Genomic DNA, 18,013 nt, shown 5'->3' on the forward strand with positions numbered 1-18,013 from the left:
AGTGTTGGGTTTACCAGTGTAGTTATGATCAATGGCTAAGTGGTTTACAACATTGTCTCCCTGTCTAGGAGATTGAGGGTTTGATTCTGTCTTAGTCAGGTCTAGTGTACAGCTCAAGAAGAGCTCACCTGATAGGTGGGAGGGACCCAGACCCACCTAAAATAAACGTTGAGCAGCTCAGCTGAAAGTTGAGGCGATAGCTACGATTCTTTTTAAGTTAAGTCTCTGATCGTGATGTGTGTGCGTCTATATAAACTTACAAAAACCTTGTTTTATAAGGGGTTTGATTTTTGTTTTCATAGAAGGCTATGGTAAAACACTATGGTAAAATGCTTGATTCAATTAATGAATAACTGGTACTTTAGTATTATACTGAACACACCAATTAATCGACCTTCAAATAAGATGTTAATTAGTTTAAATACCAAAATCTTCCTAACCTAATTAACCTGGTCTAACCTAACACATCGTCCACCCTTAGGCTAGGTCGGGTAAGGTTAGGTTATAATTATTAGGTGTGGTCGGTATAATACCAATGTAGGTACCGAATAACTTAATCTTTGAGACTCAAATGGTCAAATTTATGACCCATTTACCAATGACGCCCATTTATTTATGACCCATACAATTTTGGTAGCATTATCTTTAATAAATGGTTAACATTTTTCTAGTGGGTGATATATATTAAAAAGAGTAGTTGAGATAGAGGGAATGGTGTAGGGATGAGCATTGATGGCCGATGTTTTCAAAATATCAATATTTTTCCTATTCACTTTGGATATGTTTTAGATTCATGGAGGTTACCGATGTTTTTGTTATGCCAATGTATTCCAACATTGATGTTTTTGGCCAACTATCACAATATTGATGTTTTCCACATTTTAATTATACAGTATTAGTTTTAGTAAAAATTGTAATGTTTGTACAGTATTTAGAACAAATATAATTATTGTATTACTCCATTGAAAGGCTCCAAAAATATCACAAACTGGACTAGGCTTTGTTCTTATTTATTCATTTGTGATGAATTTCAGAGGCAGCACTCTCACTCCAACATATTCAATTACGAGCGATATTTCGTCTTACCATAGAGAGGTAAAAAACAGAGAATACATTTAATGGTACACTTAAGTGGTGGCAAGCACCAGTTGCTGGTGTCTAGAGCTAGAGCAACTACTATTCGTCGTCCCCTTCCACTCTCCTTCCCCCTTGCCATACCATGCTACAGCGCCCACAAGGTATGAAGACGCTGTGCGCTACAACTGCTGTACAAATATGCTATGTGGCCATCGTCGTTCGAGCTCTTCCTTGCTTGATACTACTGTATAAAATTCCTTGGTCGAGTTTGGTATAATTTTTCATAACTTTTTTAGTAGATTTCAAAGCTAGTTTTAAAACTGTTAAATTATAATTCTGTTAAGAAAGTGTACCATTGTATCAATACAGCCAGTAGGTGACTCACATGCCTAGGCAGCGGACAGCCCCGGTGGACGCAGCGAGGGATTATAGGGTCATTTTTGAGGTGTTGCCTTCCAGATTACTTTTTAACAATATATTCTGGAGGTTAAATACCTTTTTGTTGCCAGCGTAATCCATTGGTCGTCTGGATAGAGACCGGTTTTGACACTCAAGGTGTCATTGACAAGCCTTTAAGACGCGTTGTCTCTCCTAGGAGGTCATCAAGAAGTCTTCAGAACATAAACATGAGACACGAACAAACATTTTTACGAATAAATAAAACATGGCCATACAAAACACTAATGATCACAGCCCGGCTGCGGGTTCAAAGTGTAGGTTGTCTAAATTATAGTGGTGGGCTCAGGTAGTCACGGGTCCATCCAACTTGAGTTGGACAAAGTGTAGTACGTTTCCGCCCAAACATACCAGAGCTATAGGCCCACGGTTGTCCCATAAGCTTTTATCCTCTGTATCTTACTTCTCTGTGGTCTTACAAAATGTTAAAAAGAAACTGCCAATCTAGAACCCCTAGGTAGTAGCTAGGGTTAATTAGCTGAGGCAACAAGTAGATGTTACTGTTACTGTTCAATGAACAGTATAAAAATGTTAAAAAAACATTAAAAAGATGAAAAACTCAAATAATAAACGGTATCAGCAGTCTTGACACATATTTTTTCCATTAGCTTGTCAACAACCCTTATCATGGGTAAGCGGTGGGAGTAACTATAATATTTTATGGGGAAAATCATTAAAGTTGCAATGGCAACTGAAGTTTTTACATCAATTGAAACTAGCATTCTGTTTGGGTTAAAAGGCCTATAACATACTAAATCTTAATCAAAATTGCACCAAATGATGGGTTAGTGCGGCACTGTATACTCAGTTGTGATTTACCTCCGCTGTAGATAATATCTAACTTGATAATCATACTTATGTGACTAGACTTGCGGCATGACCTATCGATGCTCATCCCTACAAGCACATTTATCAGTCTATTTTAACTGGTTTATGTGCGTTTTACTTATTAAACCCATGCATACTTGATGAGTTTGATCGTTTTAAAGTTGGTGGTATATGTAGACACTTTTATATATCGTTCTGCTCTTAAAGAGTTATGCTGAGTTAACCAGCCAAATAGGAGAGGGGTCCAGCCTTGAGAGTCCTTGGAGCCTAGACGTTTTTTTAACTCATAAAAGAATTAAAAACTACATAGAATATTTCTAATCTCACAGTGCACTAAATTACAATCATTTTGATATTTTAAAAGGTACTTTGAGATGGTAAATAACCCTTCAGCGGCTGTTTGAAATTAACGAAAGATTGCCGTTAGCTTCCATGGACTCTTTAGGAAACTAATAAAAACTAGGGCTACAGCAAAAATTTCTAATCCCACAGTGCACTAGATATTTAAATTGTAACCACTTTGGTGTTTGAACAAATATTTTTGACTGATAAATAACTCTTCAGCAGCGGTTTGAAATTATCCAAGATGTCCGCTAGCCTCCAAGGCGTCTAAGTATTAACAAGTATTAGGCCCTAGCATGTAACAAGTGTTAACAAGTATTAGCCTCTAGTATTAACAAAAACTCAAGTAAGCCTTTACTTACATACAAATTACATATTATTTCACAAACTACATATTATAAGTAGGCCTACATACATATTATTACATATTACACATTACATATTATTTATAACTAGGCCTAAATTAAAAAAGCGTAATAATTGTTGCTAAACACTTACTTGTTGACAAGAAAGATTAAACATTTGAGAATATAATGAAAAAAGCTTACAGATACAAGAATAATAAAACCAACCATGTAAAATTGCTGTGTAGGTATGCAAACATTACAGTAACTTATAACACAAAATTAAAATTGAAGCGCAAACCTATAGCCTATCATAACTTATTTAGGCTACTATACTTCTGTGAAGGGGCAAGAACATGTACATTGAAACAAAGTATTTGACAATAAAAGCTCTGAAATAGTAAAACATGCAAAGCATTGAATGAAGTGAACATTTCAAGTTTGAATACCTATAGCCTGTTAAGCACAGTGCAGGCTGTGTAACAAGCCCCTGCTAGTTTAAGGAGGACAGAAAATCGTAACTAAGTTAGCTCCTGTTGACTTAAGTTATTACGGTAGTAAGTCCCTGGACCAGGGACTTGAAACGTTTTACATTTTAAGTTATTTTACATTGTCTAGGGAATTGTGTTTTAAGAATTTACATTAACTTAAATAACTTAGGCCTAAATTTAGGTAACTTCAATGTTCATGTTCATACAACTAAGAGGAAATTTGAATTGCACAATGTATGCTAATTTGAGCAAGAACAATGTAGCCTAAAAAAATTTCAAGTTGTTTTGAAAAAATAAAAAGATGGGGCCAGGAGATAATTAACTTAGGAAGTTACTGTTGTGCAAAGCTGTGAACGACTTCAGCCTAACGACAAAAAGCCTAGGCCTACTTGTACACTTTCTTGATTCTTTGATTAGGCCTAGGGCCTATGCGCCAAAGGCATAACTTAACTTGAATTTGTGCAAACATTATTCCACTCAAACAGGCACAAAAACCTTCAAATTTTTTAGGCATAATTAAGTTAACCTAACCAGTTAAAACTATAGGGAACATTATTATTTAACGTACCTAAGTTAAAACAATTTGTTATGCAAACTTTAATCATTACCAACAGCCTTAAAATTAAGTGGATTAAGTTACATGAGTCTTTCAGTTCAAAACAGTACGGCCTACCTAAGTTAGCTTATTTATGAAAATGATAATGTTTGGGTCTTAAATGATCCTAGATAATGAATCACCCAGACTAAGTAAGAAACAAATTTTTATGTTTGACTCCTCTAAATAATTTTTCAATTGAATTCCGTCTCAAACTCTGCACCAGAACGTGTTGTTATTGTAGTAAACTTAAGTTTAACTTATAGCATAAATAAGAAGGCCATTTAGTTGGTTACCTTAAAGGAGGTTAAGTTAAATAAGTGATATGTTGTTTCTATCAAAATTTAAAAGGAAATTTAAGTGCTAGGCCTAGGGTACCAGTGTAATTAGGGTGTAGGTACTATACTTGAAATGAAGAAAAGGTTTGGCCACCCTTGAGAAACTGACATCAAGCAGACGATTTACTGTGCATCATGCAGTGTGTTTATGTTAAGTGTGATAATAATGTTACCTCCTGTACTTCGCCTATTTCAGCATGGTGCTCATACATTTAAACTGTTTAAATTAATCCTGCACTCAAATTGACCAACTAAGGGCAAATATTGTTCTAATAGGCCAGACTTATCAAGATCCTGAAACATCAAATTAACAAGTTTGTAATCTAAAACAAAGAGTAGTTATAGTCTTAAAAAAGATTAAAGAGATGCAATCTGGAGGTAGATTACTGTTTACCCTGATTATCAAAATCAATCAGTTTAACTTACTGATTTAAGTTTGACAGGAACAGTAGAAGAAAAGTGGTTGTACTATCAAAACAATCAATGGCATTGCCTGTATGTGCAATAAGCAAAATTTGACTGAGCGGGAGGAATTTAACTCGCTCTTGTGTAATATGACAGTGTCATATATTGTTAAGATACTTAAAATACATATTCTTACCTATTTAAAGGTATAAATTTCACAGAAATTACATTTTTCACTACACACGCCCACTTGTCAAATGTAACAGCTGACAGACGTCTGCTCTTGCTAACGCCATATTGATAATCAACAGAAATCCATGATTGTTTACAAAATAAGACAGCAAAAAAATATATCATAATATTAGACAGGTCTTTGATAGTGGTTAGCAGAAACTAGGAACATTGTTGCTGTACTATATAAACTACTGAGGGTATTTTAAGGAGTTTAGTACAATAATTGTACTACATGGTAGCTTAATATAGTAATTGATCATTTCGATTGGACTTAACTTACAACTACTACTTACACCCAATTTATGGAAAGTAATTAAAAGAAACGTCTTATAACACTTAAAACATATATTTACGCTTACTGTTACCATAGATAAAACATACTCCCTTTATGCTGTTACTCACAAGGCGGTGGACACTCCAATCATCATCAGACCCAATTAATAGGCAAATCCCCCAAGTTTGTATAAATTGTATTGTACAACCCAATTTATATAAAATGTAGGTACTATTACATTACACCGTAGATAAAACATACTCCTACACCCACGGCCACCTTTAACTACAGGCCGCGGCCTAGTTATTGGAATTAGCAACATCGCAAGTAGGGTTGTTAGTGTCAGACGTCCTATAAGATAACATGGCAGATAGGTGACACCAGCTCATTAATTCGCACTTTATTAAAATATTGAAAATAAAACAGACATAATTGAAAACCGAAACAATATGAATTGAATATCTATATTTGTACATTAAAGCGAAGTCAATATTTTCATAGACCAGTAACCAAGCTTTCGTAAATACACAAATACCATTAGCTGCTTCCAAACAAAACAGCTGTTACAACCCTACTTGCGACGTTGCCACTTCGAAGGCCGAGGCCTGGAGTTAAAGGCGGCCGTGCCTACACCCACCATTATTGATTATGGGAGATAGCAGATATATTGGTGGTCGAAGCTTTATAATTCACATTTCTTGTGTGTGATTATACTTATTAATGACAACACAGTATCAATAATTGCGTACAACAACATTTTTGCCAATAGTTTGACTTTAAACATTGTGATAACCAATCCCCATCCATTTCAGACTCTAAATCCTGTGGAAATAGCTATTTTCCTACAGCCACCAAGAAAGTGGGCTTCTTTGCCATGGTGGAAGGAAAATACAACTTCAACCATGCTTACTTGCTCTGATGCAACACACAATACTAAACGAAACTTAAATAACTAACTGTTCCTTAACGTTTCAATAGTCGCCTTCCACTTAAATCCAATTACTTAGTTTTTTTTATGTCCTCCATTTTACCCGATACCTTGCTCGCCAAGTTTGTGGTATGCTGCAGGATCCATGACGTCATACTAGTGGATAGATTTCATTGATAAATTAATTGCTATCACCATTCCCATATGTTTTAGGTAAATAAACAAGCTGGCTGTTTGTAATATTTTAATGGTAAGAGTTTAGTACAACTATCCACCACTGTGATGTAGTGTTGCGCTACCCGCGTGCAGCATGGCCTGTTTTTTTCTAGTGGGGCCTTGGCATGTCCCACGGATAAGCTCACAGCATATCCTGAGGTCATCCCAGGGTAGTCCTCAGGACATTCTCAGGGTAAATGGAACATATGGACGTATGGACATACTAGGTGGCGTTCGCAGAGGCATCCACAAAATTGAGCGGAGCCCTCAAGGGTTCATATATATTGTTTTTGTCATACTGCAGTAAAAACAGTAGTTTTTAATGCATGCGATGCGGGTCTAAAGTAGCATTTTTAATATTTAGGGAGTAAAAATCGTATTTAGCCTCTATGGAGTAAAAATCAGCTGTTAGTTGTCAACTCAGTTGTAAATTTCGATTGTAACCAATTGCATGTATCGAAAATATGTATCGATTCGTGCTTCGTAATCGTTTTAACATAGATACAGTCTACAGTCTCTTCCCGTAGCATTTTAGCATTGCAGATACATTAATCCATCCATTCCCAAACTCAACACTGCTCACCTTTACTACTACCTTCACCACACCCTACGTCGTGGACCTGTTTCCCTCTCTTCCCATAGAATTTTAGGATTGCAGATACATTTGTAATTGCCAAAGACAGTTCCCACACTCTGCACTGCTAGCCGTACTACTTCCTTCGCCATTTCATAGACCTGTTTCCTTCCTTTCTCATAGCATTTAAGTATTAGCCTACAGATTCATTTATCCAACCTGTTTCCCTCTCTTCCCATAGCATTTTAGGATTGCAGATACATTAATGTAATTGCCAAAGACAGTTCCCACACTCTGCACTGCTAGCCGTACTACTTCCTTCACTACGTCATAGACCTGTTTCCTTCCCTTCTCATAGCATTTTAGTATTGAAGATGCATTAATCTAACTGCCACAGATGGATCTCACACTATGCTGATGATGCTCAAACTTTACTACTTCCTTAGCCACTTCCTAAGTCGTGGACCTGTATTCATCACTTTCCACAGCATTTTATTATTTTAGATACGTTAATCTAATTGCCACAAACATTCCACACTACGTACTGCTAGCCTTTACTACTTCTTTCACCATTCCCTATGTCGTGGGGCATGCTTCCATCCCTTCTCATAGCATTTCAGCTTTGCAGATACATTAAAACTGCTAAAAGCGGTTTCCATTTCCCACACTCCACACTGCTCACCTTACTACTTCTTTCACTTCTTCCTACGTCGCGGATCTGTTTCCCTCTCTTCCCATAGCATTTAAAGATTGCAGATACCTAAATCTAATCGTCATAAACAGATCCCACACTCTGAACAACTCGCCTTTACTACTTCCTTCACCACTTCCTACATCGCGGACCTGTTTCCCTCCCCTTCCGTAGCATTTTAGGATTGCAGATACCAATCTAATCGTCATAAACCGTTTCCACACTCCAGACTGCTCGCCTTTACTACTTCCTTCACCACTTCCTACGTCGCGGACCTGTTTTCCTCGCTTCTCATAGAATTTTAGGAATGCAGATACCTTATAGTCTGGTTGCAGGTCAAAAAACCTGGAAGTAAGGTCCACCCAATGTTTTTTAGTGGTTTCTGTTTCTTCAAGACCTACATAATTAAAATAGGCAGGGTGGCACTTTGTCACCCTTGAGCAAATTGAGATATATTCAAGATGGCGGCCAAGATGGCTTAAAAACTGTATATCTGCTGTATCTTTCCCTATAGAAGAGACATGATAATCATTGTGTGCCTAGTTTGATGTTTGAATTGGAAAATTACCCAAAATAATATATCAATACAAGTATTTAATAATTTTCATATTAATTTGTTGCCAAATTACCTTTATAAACAATGTTTTCAAGTATTTACTTGACTAAAAACATTATAAATCCATGGTTTCTGAGGATAAGTGCAACATTCAAACAGAACACAGTCATCAAATCAGGTAACACTGTTCTTTAGGCTAGTCAAAATACGGTCCAACATCAAACTTAAGGTAAAATAAATAAAATATATTTCTTCTCCATATTCTTTCCCATATATTCCAAAATGGGATTTTGTCAACAAAGTTGTCAAGAATATTAGACTAAAAATCAAGAAAAATCCAAATGGCGGAAAGCCGCCATTTTGGAAAAAACTTCCGCCATATTGGATTTATGGAAGCTTTTAGTTAAAAACCAATAATTTGACAACTAATCGTCTTAAAAATCTGTGGTTTGTCTTAATAGCTTCCTCATCAAGTTTATTTTAAGATAATTATAACTTTATACAATTTAAATATTGATTTATTTAAAAGAAACAGCTTTAAATAGAAACAATACCAAATTTCGAAGATTTTTTTTAGTAAAACCTTTAAATGTTTGCAAATACAAACTCAGGTGATAAGAACATTCATATTTTGTGGCTCTTAAAAGAATCTGCATTAAATTTTGAACAATTATCAACCTCATATCAGTTTGTATATTGCTTTGAAGATATATTATGGGATATTTGTTATTCGTCACAGCTTGGAACGCTAGCCGTGCTGCACCACTACATTTAGTCCGATTATATAATACACACTTTGAGGAGGGAAAAATTGCTTTGAGAACATTTAAGACATACTTTGGAATCATACATTCATACATATAGGGCAATGTATAAACAAATCTGACAAAATCCGAGCATGGGAACACTGAAAAAGTAGGTGTTTTGAAACATACCAAATTCAATTTTTCATAATAGACAATTACACTAGTAGTCAGAAAAATATAGGATATGACATCTAAAATAAAATTTCAACGGAAGGTTTTATGGTTTTACTTTTATCGTTTGATGTGCAGTGTGACATACTAAAAGTTGTTAAAAATTTGTCTACGAGAAAACCCCTAAAATCACTATTTAAAATGTCCGTTAAACTAAGTGTGACACCTCGTATCTCGATTTTTTGACATTTTCAGCTGATAGCAGGAAAAAATGCAGAAAAATCAGGTGTACCAGCTAAGGCACATGCTAGGACAGTTTAAACATTATTTTCAAGAGTATTTTAGTTTTTAGTTTTACCTCGTATCTGGCAACCCTGTTTTTTTTGGGTGATACCTCGTATGTGAGTCAGTTTCAATGCATCTCTGAACTGGATTCGGCAGCTCTTCCCCATATGTCTTTTACTTTGCTGAATCTTTCATGTAAGTCGTAATGTAATATGTAATATTGTAGTTTAATTGTTGGTTAGTTGTAACTAATAATAACTCTTTGATTTAAGTATATAATTAATTTGTAGTTAATGTTCAAAATACAGGTTGGCACATACGAGGCATCACAGTTAGAATACAGTGTCAATTGGACATCACTTACGAGGTATCACATGATAAAAGTGAGTCGTATAATGCCTTGGTTATTGAGATTTTCTCGATTTTCAGGTGAATAAAAGAGGCCATGGAGAGCGAAGATACTCTACACAGTGATTCAGACAGCTCTGTGGATGAGATACTTGGAGCTATTAAAGCGCAATGTCCCAATTCTGTAGTTGAAGTTATAAAGATGCCTAGGAAAAACAGATTGGATAAACCCCATAACAGGCCTTCCAGACATATTGTAACAGATGACATACCTGTTGAAACTGATGTAACTGAACAGGATAGCTCTAAATGTCTTGTAACTGACTCTTTCAATTGCAACCCAAACAAGGATCACGATTACGAACTCTCACCGAATGTTAATAATGTATTTAATATGAATGACAACCCTAAGGATTTTATGTTATCTGCATTAGAAAACGCCGTAGAAAAAGTATCTAGCGTTTCAAATGAAAAAAAACAATGAAATTATAGTTGATGGCTACACATTTGACTTGGACATTTATGATACACCTGAGAAAGATTCTTTTCCTGGACTAAATAACACTTCCGACTTATCGTTTTTTGATATCGAACCTGAACTTACTCTTGCTAGTATAAATGCAGAAGACCTTGTTGCAATTTCTGATGATATTGGCTGTGTTCCTGGAGAAGATATTGAAGACAGAAGAAAAGGTAGTGTAGGTAGTAAAGAGGGAGGAATTATTATTGAAGGTAACAATGAAGTAAATGAAGACAGGCTCCACGAAGAACTAGTACAAAGTATTGAGGTAGATCCAATGAACATTTATCTGAAACCTAGGATTACTGTAACAGAAGAAGAATATTTTCACCCCACTGAAAACCCAGACGACCCAGATTGGGTTCCTGACGACAATGACCTACAAGATGATGTAGAGGAAGGGAGAAAAGAAAACGGAGAAAGGAGGGAGTATGAAATGATTGAACAAGACTTGGGAGAAATTCAACCAATTATTGAGGGTAATGGTGAAGAGGTTGCACTTGGTGTAGCAAAAAGAAAGCGCAGGAAAGTAGCAGCTCCACAAGAATGGCTGGATAGTAAAAATAAAGCTTTAAGAGAGAAAGGGCAGAAGTATACGGGTTGGACAAGAAAAGTACTAGCAGATACTGTTAAGCTTAATGAACAAAGTGGTAGCATGGTACCTGTATCTAAAGCTAAAAGAGGCCCTCAAAGAGAAGAAAGGAAAATGGGTCCTTCATGTCAAAGCAATTCATGTGTAAGATCTAAACTGAGAGAATGCCACCGTATACAAGAGGGTTACAGAAAGGAATTGTTCAATAATTTTTGGCAAACACTATCATGGGATCAAAAGAGAATATACGTAGCATCCCTGGTTACTCGTGTTGAAAAAAATAGAACAGTTACAAAGAAAGGAGAGAATTCGAGGAGACAAGAAACATTAAAGTACACCCTAAAACTTCAAGATGGCAAATCGGTGGAAGTTTGCAAGAAAATGTTCTTGAACACATATGGATTGGGAGAATGGACAGTTCGAAGTTGGGCAACAAGGAGCAATTCAGGAAATGGCCATGGAATGACACCGAGTCGTAAAGTTGTGGCTCAACAAAAACGAGATAGTGGTATAACTGGAAGAATCAGAAATGTAGAAGGCAGACAAGTCTTAGAGGCTTTCATAAATTCATTGCCGAAACTACCATCACACTACTGCCGGAAGGGCAGCTCCAAACTTTACTTGGAACCCATTTATGGAAACAACTGGATTAGTTTGTATAATGAATATAAAAGAGTGTGTATTGGTGATGGTACAAACTCAGTCTCACCTTTGTCACAATGTGCATTTGATAAATACTGTCAGGAGAAAAATTTAGCCTTCCAGCAGCCAAAGAAGGACAAGTGTGACAAGTGTGTCATGTATGAGGTTGGAAATTTGAGTGAAGAAGAATACCAAGCTCATATTGCAAAGAAAGAAATGGCAAGAGTTGAAAAAGATGCAGACACCCAAAAAGCTATGGAGGGGAAATGTTTGGTCATAACGATGGACGTTCAGTCAGTAAAGGTCGCTCCAAGCCTTAATGCTAGTGCACTCTATTACAAGACGAAACTTACCTGCCACAACTTTACTATTTTTAACAATGCCAATCATGACACCAAGTGCTACTGGTTTGACGAATCTCAGGCTGACTTATCAGCTAACACGTTTGCAACTTGTTTGATTGACTACCTCCAAGAAAACTGTGACGGTTCAAAACCTGTAATAATATGGAGCGATGGCTGTACTGCCCAGAACAGGAACAGCATTTTGTCTAATGCACTTTTGTTCTTCAGCTCAGAAAAAAAAGTAGTTATTGAACAAAAGTTTCTACAAAAAGGCCATACACAAATGGAGGTAGATTCGGTACATTCTTTGATTGAAAGAAAACTAAAAAATCAAAAGATACACTTGCCTAGTGATTACGTCAGGATATCAGAAGAAGCCATAAAAAATCCAAAGATAAGAACAAAAATGCTGACTTTTGACTTTACTATGGACTTTGGTCGTAAACTTGTCCATGAAAGTATTCGTCCTGGTCGTAACAAGAAAGGAGAACCTAAAGTCACAAACTTAAGAGCAATCAAGTATGAAAATGGTGACATAAAAGTAAAACTTTCGTTTGACCAAGAGTATTTTGATCTTCCTACAAGGATCAAACGGACAGTTCCAACTACGTTTGCCCAAGTCAGGACATCACCCATTAAAATCACAAGGAGGAAATGGGAAGACCTCCAAGAACTCAAAAAGGTGATCCCTGTAGACTGTCATTCTTTTTATGATCTGCTACCCCACCACTAATGAGACTACTATAGTTGAGTGGATTCCGAAATTACCATTCTGTTCTGCCCTTAATTTTTAATTTTATCTAAGACAATTTTGATTGAATTGTTATGAGTCAATTAAGGACTATCTTCACACTGTAAATATGTCGTGTATTATAGAATTGTAAGACTGATTTTGTAATTCAAGTATCTAGTATAAAACGGACCTGTATTCTATACTTTCTACATAGTGATGTTTTATACTATTATGTAAGGTGATTTATTAGAAGTGCCTTTTTGTTCTACTCTTTGTCGTACTTTAACATTAAGACAATTGACTGACTTGGTATCAGTAAATTCAGAGGTAGTCTCACACATTAATGGTCGTCTATTACAGAATGGCAAAAGCTATACTGTGTTGTATAGCTTTCGGCAATGTCATGTTTTATACTATAATATTTTGTATTTTGATAGTATCATATTTTCTACTATTATATTAGATAAGGTTGATAAATACCGTTTTGTTTTACAATTTAGGTTTATAAGTATTTTTATGTCAGATATTCCAATGACTATTGTTAGACCTGACAATCTCTTTTACGTTTACCAAGCATATTTTGTTCCGTAAAAGCTATAAAAAATAAAAATAAATATTAACTCTTATGCTTTTTGTATGTTTTGATACCTTTAAAACCTCGTATGTGTGTAACTTAATTACACGTGATACCTCGTAAGACCTCGTATGTGCCAATGATATAAAGTGATTCCTCGTATGTTGAAGAATTTTTTTAATAATTACAGAGCAGTGACATTAAATGGCTCAGACGATCAGAAATATTTTTCAGTTGTACTAAACAATCTTTGGTCACCATGGCTACTGGAATGTATTTTTTAGGATGTTTTTTTCGTCTCCTGAAAAGTAATGATTTTGGAGATACGAGGTGTCACACTTAGGTTAACTTGTGGCTTTTCCCAACATTGGACAAATTGTAATGTTATTAATCACTTTAATTTTTATAAATCACTGAATACAATTTGACAAATTTAAAATTAGTCATGAACCTTTATTTAAAATTAAATTATTTTTATTTTGAAAACTGTCTTTAGTTAAATACATAAATCCCTAATATGAATAAAATAAAACTACTCTGAAAAATTAAAAATTACTTTGAATAAAAATACATTATTATCCTCCTCTAAACAAAATTTGACAAATTTAAATTGAACCATGGAATTTTATTTAAAGTTAAATTATTTTTATTTTGAAAACTGTCTTTAGTTAAATGGGCCTACATATATCCCCAATCTTAAATGACTCCAAAAATGCATTATAGTCCTAAATAATTCGTCAAAGTATTGACTTATTTTAGCTATGGATTACTTATTTAGAATTGGGGATTATCCTCTTTAACTAAAAACAATTTTCAAAATAAAAATTATTTAATTTTAAATAAAAGGCCAAGTCTCATTTTAAATTTGTCAGATTTTATTAGTGAATTTTGAAATTAAAGCCATACATTTACTGAGTAGTTTGAGACCAGAAACAGCTTGGTGACGTATTAACAAACCGAGATATAAATCTTTTAATAACAACTTATTTCTAAAAAGTCAATTTAATATTGTTTTGTGTTTCGTAGCTGGTCTATAACTCATCCGTTTTTAATGGCCAATAGCTCAAATGCAAGCCCTTACATTAATGAACATTTTAAGGCTAGAACGAACTGCAAGCGTTAATAATAACTGGAGATGTAGAAAAAAGATTTTTTAACTGTTCAAAGTACAAAACATTCATTAGAAATGTATGGGGTAGAATTTCGTTTGAATATATCTCCAAAATGAAAAAGGATAATAAATTAACCGATTTTATAATTAAAATCAGCATGAAAATATAGCTTAAAATTATGTGTCACAACAATATCATTACATTTAAAATATTTTATCTATATGCAAAATGGCGATTCAAGATGGCGGCCAAAAACGTGTTACGTATCGAAATGAAGTAATAACCACCGAATAAATATCAGCATTAGTACCTACGAAGTCAGTTTTGTTCAAACATGTTTATAAAAATGCATGTGGTACATCATTTCCAAAACTTGTATGTAATTTAAATAAAAAGGCATTTTTCAATTCACCAATGACATCCTATTAACTTTTAAAGAAAAAATATATATTTTATTACTAAGATAATCAATTATTGGTATTCTCTGACCCTTAAAACATAAAATTAGACACAAAAATTACTATCCTGTCTCTTCTATAGGGAAAGGTACAGCAAATATACAGTTTTTAAGCCATCTTGGCCGCCATTTTGAATATTTCAATTTGCTCAAGGGTGACAAAGTGGCACCCTGCAGATTTTAATTATGTATGTCTTAAAGAAACAGAAAACACTAAAAAACATTGGGTGGACCTTACTTTCAGGTTTGGGTGAAAAATGCCTTTTGGCAACTAGACTATAAATGTAATCGTGATAAACAGTTTCCACACTCCATACTGCTCACCTTTACTAATTCCTTCACCACTTTATACGTCACGTACCTCAAGCTAGTGTCGACATTTGATTATATTTATGATCCATACCGTTTCTGTTCTAATATCTGTGGAATAATGCTATCAGCTATTTCTTTATCTACTGCATTCAAAAGTCAACAGCTGATCATATGTCTTTGTTTATGTGTCAAATATTGCTTCCATAAGGATTACATTGAAACTTTGAGACCCAGTGGGACGGATTCCTGAGAGACTTTTTTAACGCCATGTTGGCACTCACCGATATGGTCTTTATCACCATGCAAAATTTGAAAACGATTGATTCAGCCGTCTAGGAGGAGTTTGCGTATCACGAAATGCATAAGAGTCGACGTATAAGAGCTTCGCTCGCTCCGCTCAATTAGTATGAAAAGCTTTTTATCAGTTGAGTAAATTGATTAAATAGCTAATAAAAACAAATTAAAAAAAAATCTGAAACAAATGTCTTGGCCCAGATGGGTCTCGAACCTGGTGCCTTCCTTCGCCGTATGTGCCTCATACCTTACTTCTGAGCTATCTGTGCTTGATGAGCTTTCAAGTGGTCAAAGAGTAGCCGACAGTTGCAATGGTCACAATACTTAAAATATTTTTGATACTACAGTATATAATATGATTCTGTTAATCTGTTTAGGCCTCAAGTAGTTGAATTGTTTTTCTGGTAGTTGGAGAGGATACTGGTATTTGAATATAGATTATTCAATTACCATTAGATTAGTAGGCCTACTGTTATAATTGATTGTTATGATTAAAATTAGTCTTAGATTATTTTATTAATTTAAAGTTAGAATTAAATACACGTTTCACACAAGTATGATAGAACCTTAGTTTTCCTGAACTCACTGGCAGTTGTTTATTCCTCAGTTTGTTACCGGGACATTACGGGACATTACAGGATATCCAGTGGATTTTGTACATGTCCCGGGATGTCATGGAACATTCTGGGATATCCTATGGCATTCGTAAATACCTATGGCATCCCGGGACTTTACAGGATATCCTGAGGTTAACTTACAAATCCCGGGAAATTACGGTGTATTGTAGGATATCCTGTGGATTTCGTACTCGTCCCGGGATTTTGCGGGATATCCTGAGGCTAGCGTACATATCCTGAGACATTCTCAGGACTAATGGGACTACTATGGGATGTCTCTGGGATAAAGTGTGCTGTCAGGGTAGTGAATTTCCCATATAGGGAATAAGCTATAGCTATTACTGTAATAGGAGGATCAAATATTGTAAAGAGGAAGTGTTTGGCAATATTGTGTGAGTAGGCTGGTAGTGTTGTTAAACAATAACTTGTTGTGCTGACCTACTGAAGGCTGCACTTGATTAAGGGGGCAATTTTGTGTGGAGTGGTTTGTGTGGTGCACCAGAGGACGGGGTCCTGCTGGGGGAGGTGGAGCCCAAGGCCCTTGGCCTTGGGTCCAGGTAAGAAAATGTTATGGGTTTTCAAAATTGGGGTTTAGAGTCTTTTCAAAATTGGTGTTTCAGTTTCTAACCAAATGATTACAGTTCCAGTCTACTCTACCTTTTTTGATTGTTAGTTTAGCCAGAGGTGCCCATCCCCCCCAAACCCAGAGGCGCAATCCCCCCCCCAAGCCAAAGGAGTAGCCCCCCCATTTATACTGCCGTATATTTAAGCCTACCCTCCCCCCGCCAATTTATCTGTAAATTTCCCCTTTACCTCATAAAACGAGCATTTAAAGTATTTAGTAAAAGTTGAGGTAAAGAAAAACAAACTTTCTGATAATCAAAATTAAATGTTTAATAGTAAACGTCATTTAACAATATATATCATTATATCTAACTAATGGACGAATTAGAAGTTTTTCAATTTAAAATTCAGAATCTGTATTATCATCCAACAGTTACTCAGTATTGCAATAGAAAATGTCTTCAAAACGTACAACAATATACTCGGTGAATTACTCTACTCCAACACAGTAATGTAACTGTACAATATATTAGGTGGCGTTAATTTTACGGGGCTTAAGAATTCAAACAGCTTTAAGTGCATTAATAATACTTTGGCAAAAAGTAGGCTATCTTATTTAAAAATTATAGGCAGAGTCACGAAATAGGACAGACTTGTTGCTGGCCACTCTTATGCTTCCTTCTACAAAAATCGCCGGACAAAATACCCAGAATTCCTTAATTGCCACCAGCATAAAAGGTTTTTGTGATGAAGTAATCTTATAATAAATTCATTTTGATAGCCCCAGGATTGACTCTTATGGCTAATAATGGTAGAAACGCATCTTTCCAGACAATCCTTAATAATATAATGTAAGGTAGAGTCGAATTTTACTTGCTACATATGTTCTGGCGGTTCTTTAACTCTACCATCGGAGGCTTACAAAAGGATCCACTTCTGGAGGTGTCGTCAGAATATGTTACAAACATTAAACACGAAACACGAAACGATTACAGATAGGCCTATCAATTCACGCGTGTATTGCCGCGGGCAGGACTGGAAGTAAACTGAATCAGGTTATGACGGAAAGACGTGGTCTCTGGATTGTCGTCTGTGTTATCAAAAGCTGATATTGGACTAATTGTAGTGACGAAGGAGATGGTTGAAAATATAATGGGATTCATAATTGAGTTTTCCATTCAAAATTATTGACAATAATAACCAATTTATATGCTGGATACAAATGATGGTCTCGAAATTCTACATTACTGCGCGAAAGGAAATTTATTAAATACTTTTGAAGAGTTTGAAATTTATAAATACATAAAACTAGGGACAGCACACAATTTTTGAGTGAAAACACTCGATTAACTA

At 35.3% G+C, this 18,013-nt stretch overlaps 1 protein-coding gene across 1 annotated transcript in view; it reads right to left on the bottom strand.

The window, feature by feature from the left end:
- The window catches only part of LOC128983547 (WD repeat and FYVE domain-containing protein 3), a 143,451-nt gene extending 138,289 nt beyond the window's left edge, over nucleotides 1–5,162 (bottom strand). Inside the window, exon 1 of the mRNA XM_054402862.1 lies at nucleotides 5,073–5,162. The gene's annotated coding sequence lies outside the window, so the exon portion shown is untranslated. The remainder of the gene's footprint in view (nucleotides 1–5,072) is intronic.
- Nucleotides 5,163–18,013: the final 12,851 nt, after the last annotated feature.

This window comes from Macrosteles quadrilineatus, unplaced genomic scaffold, assembly GCF_028750875.1.
Source record: "Macrosteles quadrilineatus isolate MER2022 unplaced genomic scaffold, UCM_ALF_1.0 Scaffold_1__1_contigs__length_201487025, whole genome shotgun sequence".
Lineage (NCBI taxonomy): Eukaryota > Metazoa > Arthropoda > Insecta > Hemiptera > Cicadellidae > Macrosteles > Macrosteles quadrilineatus.